Below are 10,033 nucleotides of genomic sequence, written 5' to 3'. Positions count from 1 at the left end.
TCACATAAATATAGCCAAAATACGTACTAAATACACGAACGTTGAGCAAATAATGCCTCTATTTAAGGAAAAAAATCTTTTGCAAACTAACTAGAAATCTGTTTTTAATGTCCCATAAATCACGCAGATCTCATTCTCTTTCATATCTAATCACACATCTCATTCAACATCTAATCATTCACATAAAATTTGAATTCAATAACTCTCTTCATATTTTTTCTGAAATATAACTAAAAAAAAAAAAAAATCTCTTTTTAATGTTCCATAAATCACGCAAAGCTTGATTTGTTCATCAACTGAATTGCATAGTGACAAGTTGAGATTATCTCCTGATGCTATGACCATCGGTTTTGTGTTCGTTATTAAAAATATTCAATGAAATTACATTATTAAAAATCAAAATGTTCGTTACAAAAAATATTAGTTATTGAGTGCAATAAGCTGATATTGAATATTATTTAGTGACTTTAATAAGATGGGAAAACTTGACTCCATAAAAAAACTTTAATCTCTAAGGGTGGCTTTTGATTCACTGTATTTTATCTGTATTATGATTGTATTTTTGAGTGTATTCTAATTTATCCGTAAGATTTGAATCGTAATGAATATATTTACAATATATTTCACTTGTATTTTGTGTGTATTTTTAGGAGTATTAAAATTGTTCTTTAATTTTTTTGAAGTATATTGTACGGAAAAATGGATTTTATGGTTAAATAATGAATTCAAGTGTACCATGAATATATAGAGAAAATGCATAGAACTCTTCACCGGTTCATCAATAAAATATAAATGAAAACATATAGGAAATACAAACTTGATATTGAAATGCACTTTATAATTTTTTAGCAAGAATCGTACAAGAAAAATATAAATGTAATAAAAAGAGAATTCAAATCTATGATTAGACTATACAACAAGCGGGATCATTACCAAAATACATAAAACTTCTTCTAAAATCTTCATAAAAATAATGACGCAATAGTGATGTTATACATCAAAAAAAAGTTGGAGAAAAAAAAACTTAAAACATAAACTGCCTCGTCTACAAATCTACTCTGAACATCTACTAAAATCAACGCATCATAATCAACGGTAGCCTTGACGGGGTATTGGTGGTTGCTCGTTATCAATAAATGCATTTCAGGGTTGCCTTGTCGATTTGCGTCGTATCTCATACGGAGAAACTTTGCATCAATTTCAGCTGGAATGCGTCAAGATATACTGAAACTTTGCATTAACAAAACATGAAAAAATAACAACATAACAAATTAACCACAATAAATAACAACTCATTCAAGATATACTTAAAATATACTATAAATATAATGCAAATATATCAATGTCAAATGCACTTTGGTTGTCACTACAACAATGTGTGACTGTGCTGTAAAAATACACTGAATATATACTACAAAATATACTTTGATAAAAAGTAAACACAAATTCAAAATCGCATAAATTTACAAGTAACAAATTAGGTAAAAAATATATAACAGACAATTAAAAACACAAACTAATTGAAATAATAAAAAATACGACAAAAATATACTTAAAATGTACGCAAAATACAGATCTGTTGAATTGAAAAAATGAAAAATTAACTGAAGTTCATCAGAAAATACGGTAAAAAAATACTTAAAATGCAAGTAACAAATTAGGTAAAAAAAAATATATAACACACAATTAAAAACACAAAAACTAATTGAAATAATAAAAAAAAATACGATAAAAATATACTTAAAATGCATGCAAAATATAGATCTGTTGAATTGAAAAAACGAAAAATTAATTGAAGTTCATCAGAAAATATGATAATAATATACTTAAAATGCAAGTAAAATACATATCTCGTGAAGTGAAAAATAGGGTCATTAATAAGAAAAAATACCTCTCCATCATCTTCCTCATCAACAGAAGGTTTAGAAAACAAACAAGTTCAACCATTGACTTTCATTGCAAGGCGAAGTCATATTTCAACAAGTAAGACACCATTGAAATACAAAATAGCAAAGGATACACCTAAAATGCAAAGCAACGAACACCAAAAGAAAAATACAACCCAACAAATAAATCATACATACCCTTTTTGCACCTTGGCAAGATCACCTCCGGAACAACAAAATGGTGGTGATAGTTGATACCACACTTAAATCAAAGGGCACCACCAACAAATTGGATGGTGCGCTTAGTCTTGATGGTAGCCACAACATTCATATCCTTTGGCACAACATCGCCACGGAATGGTGATGATGATGATGGGATGAGCTGTTTGAGTCTTCTATGTTTTAGGCAAAAAATAAAAGAAAATCTTACATATTTTAGGTAATAGAGTTGAATTGGGACTCTAAAGGTTGAAATTAATGAGTAGTTAATACGTAGTAAAAAAAGAAGTGAACCAAATCAAGAATCGATTTGAAAAGCACGAAATTAGGGGAGATTGGGAGTTAGAAAAGTAAATTTAGGAAAATGGAAGAGAGAGAAACGTGTGTAGCTAAAAAATAGGGATGAGGGGGAGTGGTTAAAAAAAGGATGACTATAAGTTGTAAAAATATAATATTATAGCTACTAAACTTAATAATTAAAAAGTATAGTTATGTTCCATAAATATGTAACATAGTAAGTTATGCCAAGTAAAAATTACTAAAAAAAAATTCTGAGAAGTGCCGCGTTTTAGATGGTTGCCATTCCCGATTAGAGGTCCATTTGAGTATTTGGCAACTGCACGAGGAATACGGCTTTGGTCTTAAGGAATATTCATTTAGAAGACACAGAACAATTGTTGCACTTTATTATAGATTTTTTATTTTATCTTTCACCCAAATGTCCTAAGCACGTTGAAACCCAATTATATTCAGATTCGTGCCTCATAGGGCCTCATTCGGGAGGAATCGCTCCCTACCAAAGCTTTTTGCATATCCAAGACTCGAACCCAAGACCTCTGATTAAGGGAGGAGCAGCCCCATCCGCTGCACCACATCCTTTAGTGGTTACTTTATTATAGATTAACTGCATTAGTATTCTCTCGAGTCTCGATATTGCATTGCTTAGCTGAATTTTCATTTAATTGAGTTTTGTATACCATAGAATATTTTTTAATTATTTTATTCTTATATCAAGAAGGGGGAGGGAGAAGGCAAAAAGATGCTATGCCACTGTGGAGTTTGAACCCTCCACCTCAATTGTAGTGGAAGGTAGGGAGCTCATTAAGTGAGCTAGCTTTCAACCCCGTGTCATCCAACATTCCTATTTAGACCATGTAATTTTTATTACAATTATTTCAGACAAATTTATGAACATCTTCTATAGATATTTCGTGATTTTCGAAAAGCTAATATACTAATATTTTGTGAATATATATGGGTGTTGACTTATACTCTTTGAACTTCCCATTCTTTCTCAAAGGGGAGGGAGTAGTGAAAATTTCTCTCACTTAATAACCAATAGCAAATATGGAATTATGGTATGGTTCTTAATTTGTTAATTAAATTACAAAATGTTGTAAAGCCAATAGTTTTTTTTCCCGATTCAAGGATGAGTTTATATGAACCCTCAAGTTGCTCCTCTGTGAATATGGCAGATCATCATCTTACCTTCAAAGGTGGAATATATTTCGGATTAAAAAGACTGTTTTAGAAAGATAAAGAAAAGACCCAAGGAGTATAATTCTATAGGTGCATTGAAAGAACGGTACATGCATGAATTAATTTCTTAAACAAATGCATTGACTTTGACTGAATACCAGTGAATTTCTTGGAAGAAAAGGAATTAGAATTTACTGTTAGTTAACGATAACTTAGAAATTATTGTTATTCTATTATAGCACCTATTTTGGTTTGAATGGTTTATATACATTACCAAACTAATTAAATATGAGTTCAACTAGCTACTAGTAGTCCTTAAAAGTTGACAATAAAGTTCAGCGGGTTTGATTTTTTTTTACTTTTGATCCCAGTTTTACGATTAATGAACAAGTAGAATACCCGGTCATATGTAGATAAACTAGATATTTGGAGATTTAATTATTTGTTATATCCTTGAATGCTTTAATTTGGCTAGGTAATTTGAGGATGGTTTGGACGGTTGGTTAAGTAGATGGTTCGCCCACTAGGAAATTTGAGTGGGTGCCACTCACAGCTGTTTGGGTCGTGACATAATTGAGGTAAGTATTAATAAGTGAAAGTTTGTGAGAATAAATTGGATCCCAATTCCCAATTTTCACTTTTACTTATAGGGTACAATCTTTTCGATTTCTAAATACAAGATGTGGGCGATTCTTTATGTTATTGCGGGATCTGATACTCATATTTGTGTTCTTTATGTTCTAATTTTCTCATAGTATTAATTTTTTGCAGTGATTTTTCTGCTGATTGCAACTTCTCAACTCTCGTGTATTAACAATCTTTCATTGAAAGTAGATTGATCTTTCTTTTCTATTCTTTATGAATACACATACTTCATCAATTTTAATTTGGTTGTCTTACTTTTCTTCTTAGTCCGTTTCGAAAAGAATGTCTCTTTTCGTTTTTTGGCAGCTTTTAAATTCTAACTTTTCACATGACATGTTTAAAATTACAAGACTAAAGGACATTTTGGTACATTATATATATATTTAATTTAAGGCCACAAGATTCAAAAATCTTCTTTACCTTCTTAAACTCCGCGTTCGCAAACGTACTAACAAATTGAAAGGGATGGAGTAACATTTGGATGACAGAATGTTTCGTCTATTTTGTAATAAATAAAATATATTGCAGGATAGTTAATAAAACCCTTACAAGTCGTAGTTGATTTTATTTTGGATTACAATGACCAAATATATAATTACTGATATTAGCATAATTCATTATAATGTCTTCTCCGTATCGTAATAAGGAGAAAGGTCAGTAGTGTCTTCTCTTAAGTTTTTAGTATTATAAAGCTAGAATTTTATCATAGAAATATGCACAGATATGCGACTGCTAGAAAATGTCTTCAAGTGTTTCAAGATTGACCACTTGTTTACTGAAGGTCAAGTTATAGACTATGCTTAAAAAAATAAAATAAAATAAAAATAAAAATAAAAATAAAAGTTATATACTATGCTTGAGACTTCTTAGGAAGCAATGAGATAAATGGAGCACACAGGATTCATGTTGTCAATATTGACCCTTTTCACGTCTATCCAAATGTTCAACATCAGAGGTTAGACCACAAAGTGGGATTTGAGAAGGGTAGAGCGTAAATTGGTTATATTGCTAATCGGAAAAAAAAATTATAAGAAATTGATTATAAAAGAAAATAAGGGATAATTTCAGGGACCGCCGCTTTGTAACACTAATCTCCCTTGTGATTTATAATATTACACCCAATTTTCTTATTTTGACTTTGTAACAACTTATTTAAAATATTTATCATTTTATTAATGTAAGAAAAATCACTTTTTCCCTAATTTGCCCTTACCAATATACACTTTCATTTAGTAATTATTATTGACATCATTTATTTAATTGTTTGTTTTTTATTTAATAAGTTAATTATTAATGCTTAGACAAAAATAAAAGAAAGTGTATATACGTTCCAATAGTATACTACTACTTTATCTTCTTCACTCGTCAGCTACACTTCTCCGTCACAAACGAAAGTAGGCAGCCAAATGAATTGCGGGAAAAAATGACATTCAAAAGAAAACGACTTGAGTTTTGAGACTCAAGAAGTCATTTTCTTAAAACAAACATTGTAGCACTTTGCATGCTATGGTTTATATATATATATATATATATATATATATATATGTGTGTGTGTGTGTGTGTGTGTGTGTGTGTGTGTGTGCTGCTTTTTATCATTTTTATCCGTTATTTTAGCCAATTTAAAATCTTTATAATTTTAAAAGATAATTTTTTTTTTAATTTCATCTTTATTATCCAAGAATTAAGATATACAGTTATTAATAGCTCATTCAAGAAAAAGAAAAAAGTGTAATAAAATATTTTGCATGACTAATGCTATCAAATACTTTTATTTTTTTTAATAAACGACAAATAAAAATGACGGAGGGAGTATATTATGGAACAGAAAGTGTTGCCTCTAGCAAAAACAAAACAAGAAAAAGCAAGTTTGTGTGGGGCCCATGTTTGTACTCCCTCCGTTCACTTTTACTTGTCTACTATACTAAAAATAAATTTTCACTTTCTTTTGTCCACTTTAACATATCAAAGAAAGCCAAACTTTTTTTTTTCTTGTTTTACCCTTAACATTAATTATTCATTTTCAAATTATTCTTCAAGTCTAATGAGAGATCATACACCAATATAGTAAATACATACTTCATTTATTAAATCTTAAGGGACGTGCAAAGTCAAAAATGAACAAGTAAAAGTGAACTATCTTTTTGACAATCACGGCTGGCATGGGAGTTGTGGGCCCAGAGAGCTTTAACGGCTCAACCCAATGGCCAAGAGAAATAGTTGCAAAAAATGAGCCTCTTTATGTAATTAAATCAATGTGTTCTATCTTTCATTCGTGATGTACAATAGGCTGCAACATACAAAAAGAGTTAAATATCTGAAATACCCTCATAGCAGCTGGTTAACTATAAGGACAGATGTTGTAATAATGAAAAAGATTTGTTTTTGACTATCAATGGAAAAGTACAACACCCAAAGTCCAGTTGTACAAGCTGATGATGCAATCATTAAAGTGAAATCCTAAAATGTCCCCTGACTAAAGTTAAAATGGGAGTACAACTGTCCCTTCTATATAGATAGTAAAGTAAAATCACATTTATATACTACATTGAAGTGGCTTGGATAAACTTATAGCTCGTACATTTATTTATGTATTTATTTATATTTTTATTTATTTACTAATGTTAGAATTTGTCCTGAATTTCCTACCTTATTTGGATTCTATCATAATTGTGTTTTACTTCAATGAGGATTTCTTGATAAAAAAGTTTTTTCTATGAAAAAGTACTCTATCATATCTATCATTTTCTTGAAGGAGAAGTTTTGGATTTATATAACTAGAGGACATTTCTTCTCATACACAATACAATAACATCCACAATGTAGTCGTTTAGAAAGTTTTGTTTAGGGGAAGATTTTTGTCTCAATAGTTCTATGCTTTATTTTATTAATTGTTATATGTAGGTCAATTGACCAAATCATATTAAAGTATTATGTGTCTTTAGTATAATTTTTTTTTTTTTTTTTATGACATGGAACCCACGACGCTACCCTTCGAGTGCGACAGTGGTAAACCTAATCCTGCAATAGCTCGCAAACCACACAAGAGGTAACCCGCACTAGGCAAGTTCCGTGCGACGAGCTCGACCCGGGCGGCAAATCCCCGCCGTCGTAGGCAGGGGGTTTCGAACCTAAGACCTCCATTATGAAAGCCCCATGCTCAACCAACTGAGCCACCCTTGTGGGTTTTAGTATAATTTTATTTGTCGTCTGATTTATTGCGTTCAAGGTTTGCAATTTTTAGCTTCCGCATGACACCCTGATTATTTAGATCCCAACAAGTGGTATCGGCGCCTTCATTGATCTTAATGGGTTTGTGCGTTCATTGACAAAGAAATACATTCGATCACTTTTAACTCATACCTGTTTTCAACTCATTTTAACCCGTACTTATTTTTAATGCTCAGAGCTATTTTCAACTTATTTTAATATGTGCTTATTTTTAATGCTTCAAACAATATCAATTTAAACCAATTTTTAATCCATATTACCTTTAACCTTGTTTTCAACCATGACAAACAATAGTCTCTCTTCGAATGTCTCACAAACCTTCACTGGTGAAAACTATCACATTTGGTCAGTGAAGATGAAGTTAAATAATTTTATAATGTGTAAGAATAGTTCTCTTCCGTTCAAAAATAAAAGTTACACAATTACTTTCAATCGATGAAATAGAAAAATTGTGATTGAAAAATACTTGAAGCATGAGATGAAAAAATGCAAGAAAATTGAGCTCAAGAAGAAAGACTCATATCATCGATGTGTGCAAGTTCAAAAATACTCAAAAAAGAAATTCACAAGCACAAATTGCTATGGTCGAAATTAAGGAAGAACAACTTTTTTAGATTGCAGCAACAGAAGCAAGGAGGAGTGTTGGATTTTGCATCTGTCACTGCTACAATTTTATATATAATTAGTTGTTTAGTTGTTGCAGAAGTCTAATAGTTGATTTAATATAACATTGCGTTTTTTTTTTAGTTTTAGTAAGAATCTAATACTTTTGCTGTAAGAGGAGTCTACTATTCTATTTGTGTGCCTATATAAAGGCTTATGATTTAATAAAATTTATATGAGACAATTTTTATTCATATTTTCTACCTTATTGTTTGCATCTCTCTAAAAAAAAATCATAACAAGGGGTATCAGAGCTAATGATTCGACGAGATTCAAAACAGGTTTAAGGCGGGTTCAAATCAAGCTGCAAACAGTTTCACGATAATGAAGATTTTGTCCGCACTACTACTATATGTGGAGATGATTTTTCAGCCATATTTTCAACGTCCCTGATGTTGTATCTTTAAAAATAAAAATATATATTTTTAAACCACAATATTTTTAACTTTTTTTTAACCATGGCAAGAAGTAGTGCCCAAGATTATATGAAGATGGAGAATCAAGATTATTTTTTGCCAGAAAATTCAGGCCAAGGGGAGATTTGTTAGGATTTGTCTTGAATTTCCTACCTTATTGATTTCTCTATAATTGTGTTTTACGTTAATAATGAATTCTTGATAGAAAAAGTTTTCTTTGTGGAAAAAGGCTCTACCATATCTATCATCTTCTTGGAGGAGAAGTTTTGAATTCTATAAATAGAGGACCTTTCTTCTCATACACAACACAATAGCATCCACAATATAGTCGTTTAAAGAGTTTGTTTGGGGGAGATTTTTCTCTCAATAGTTCGTATGTTTTCTTTTATTGGTTTTTATATGTTGGTCAATAACTAAATCATATTAAAGTATTATGCGTCTTTAGTATAATTTTATTTATCGTCTGATTTATCGTGTTCAAAGTTTGTAATTATTAATTTCTGCACGACGGCATGTTTATTTCGATCCCAACAATTTGTATATTTGGTAAACTATAGTAAGTGTTTATGAGTCATATCAATCGTAAAGACATAAATTGATCACTTAGAGCTTATGGCGACCAAATTACAGTTTTTTCAGTTTATATAAACGCTTGTGGGGTGACCAAGATTTTTATAATTTTATTCATAATATCTTTTGTAACTCCTTCAAAAATATTCCAAAATCAAACGCCTAACTCCAACTCCAATCGCCAATTCCATTTTCTTTGATTGTCCTTCTCCTTGTACTGATATTTTCTTTTCCATGAATAGCTTTAAAGATATTTCTAATCATTTTTACAAAAAAATCAAACACATTGACTGTTAATTACTACCTTAAGAGCCCGTTTGGCTTAGCTGATTTAAAATAGCTGATAAGCAATTTTAAGTGCTGAAGTTGATTTAATAGATAATCAGTTAAGTGTTTGGATAAAAGCGCTGAAACTTATAATGAGCAGTTGAAGTTTTTGACAGAAAAAGTGCTGATAAGTAGGATTTCTGTTAAAATGACTTAACTATCCTTAAAGTTGTTTACACTAATAAAAAAGTGATTTTCACGTAATTTTCAATTTCAGGTTGATTCAAATATAAAATCATTTATGTCTCATTATCTTTAATATAAAATTTAGGTTATCTTTTTTATATATATCATTTTTATGATAATTTAAAACATAATCAAAATCTATGATATAACAAATAATAATTTGAATCGTGCAAAACACACTAAAAACATACAAAAATATTTGTATAGAATGAACAAATGCCTAAAGAAATTTTGGTTGTTGCTAATTTATTAAAACATTCAACTATAATAAACACTCTCAACAATCAAATCACGAAATTGGTTAGGGGTTTTATTTCAGCAAGGATATTTGAGAGATTGCAAAATAATATTAGGGATAGAATAGTAAAATTTTTAGTCAAACTATAGTGCTTATAAGCTGAAAAACAATAAGTT

Source organism: Lycium ferocissimum, chromosome 7 (assembly GCF_029784015.1).
Source record: "Lycium ferocissimum isolate CSIRO_LF1 chromosome 7, AGI_CSIRO_Lferr_CH_V1, whole genome shotgun sequence".
Classification (NCBI taxonomy): Eukaryota; Viridiplantae; Streptophyta; class Magnoliopsida; order Solanales; family Solanaceae; genus Lycium; species Lycium ferocissimum.
Note: the sequence above shows the minus strand (reverse complement) of the source record.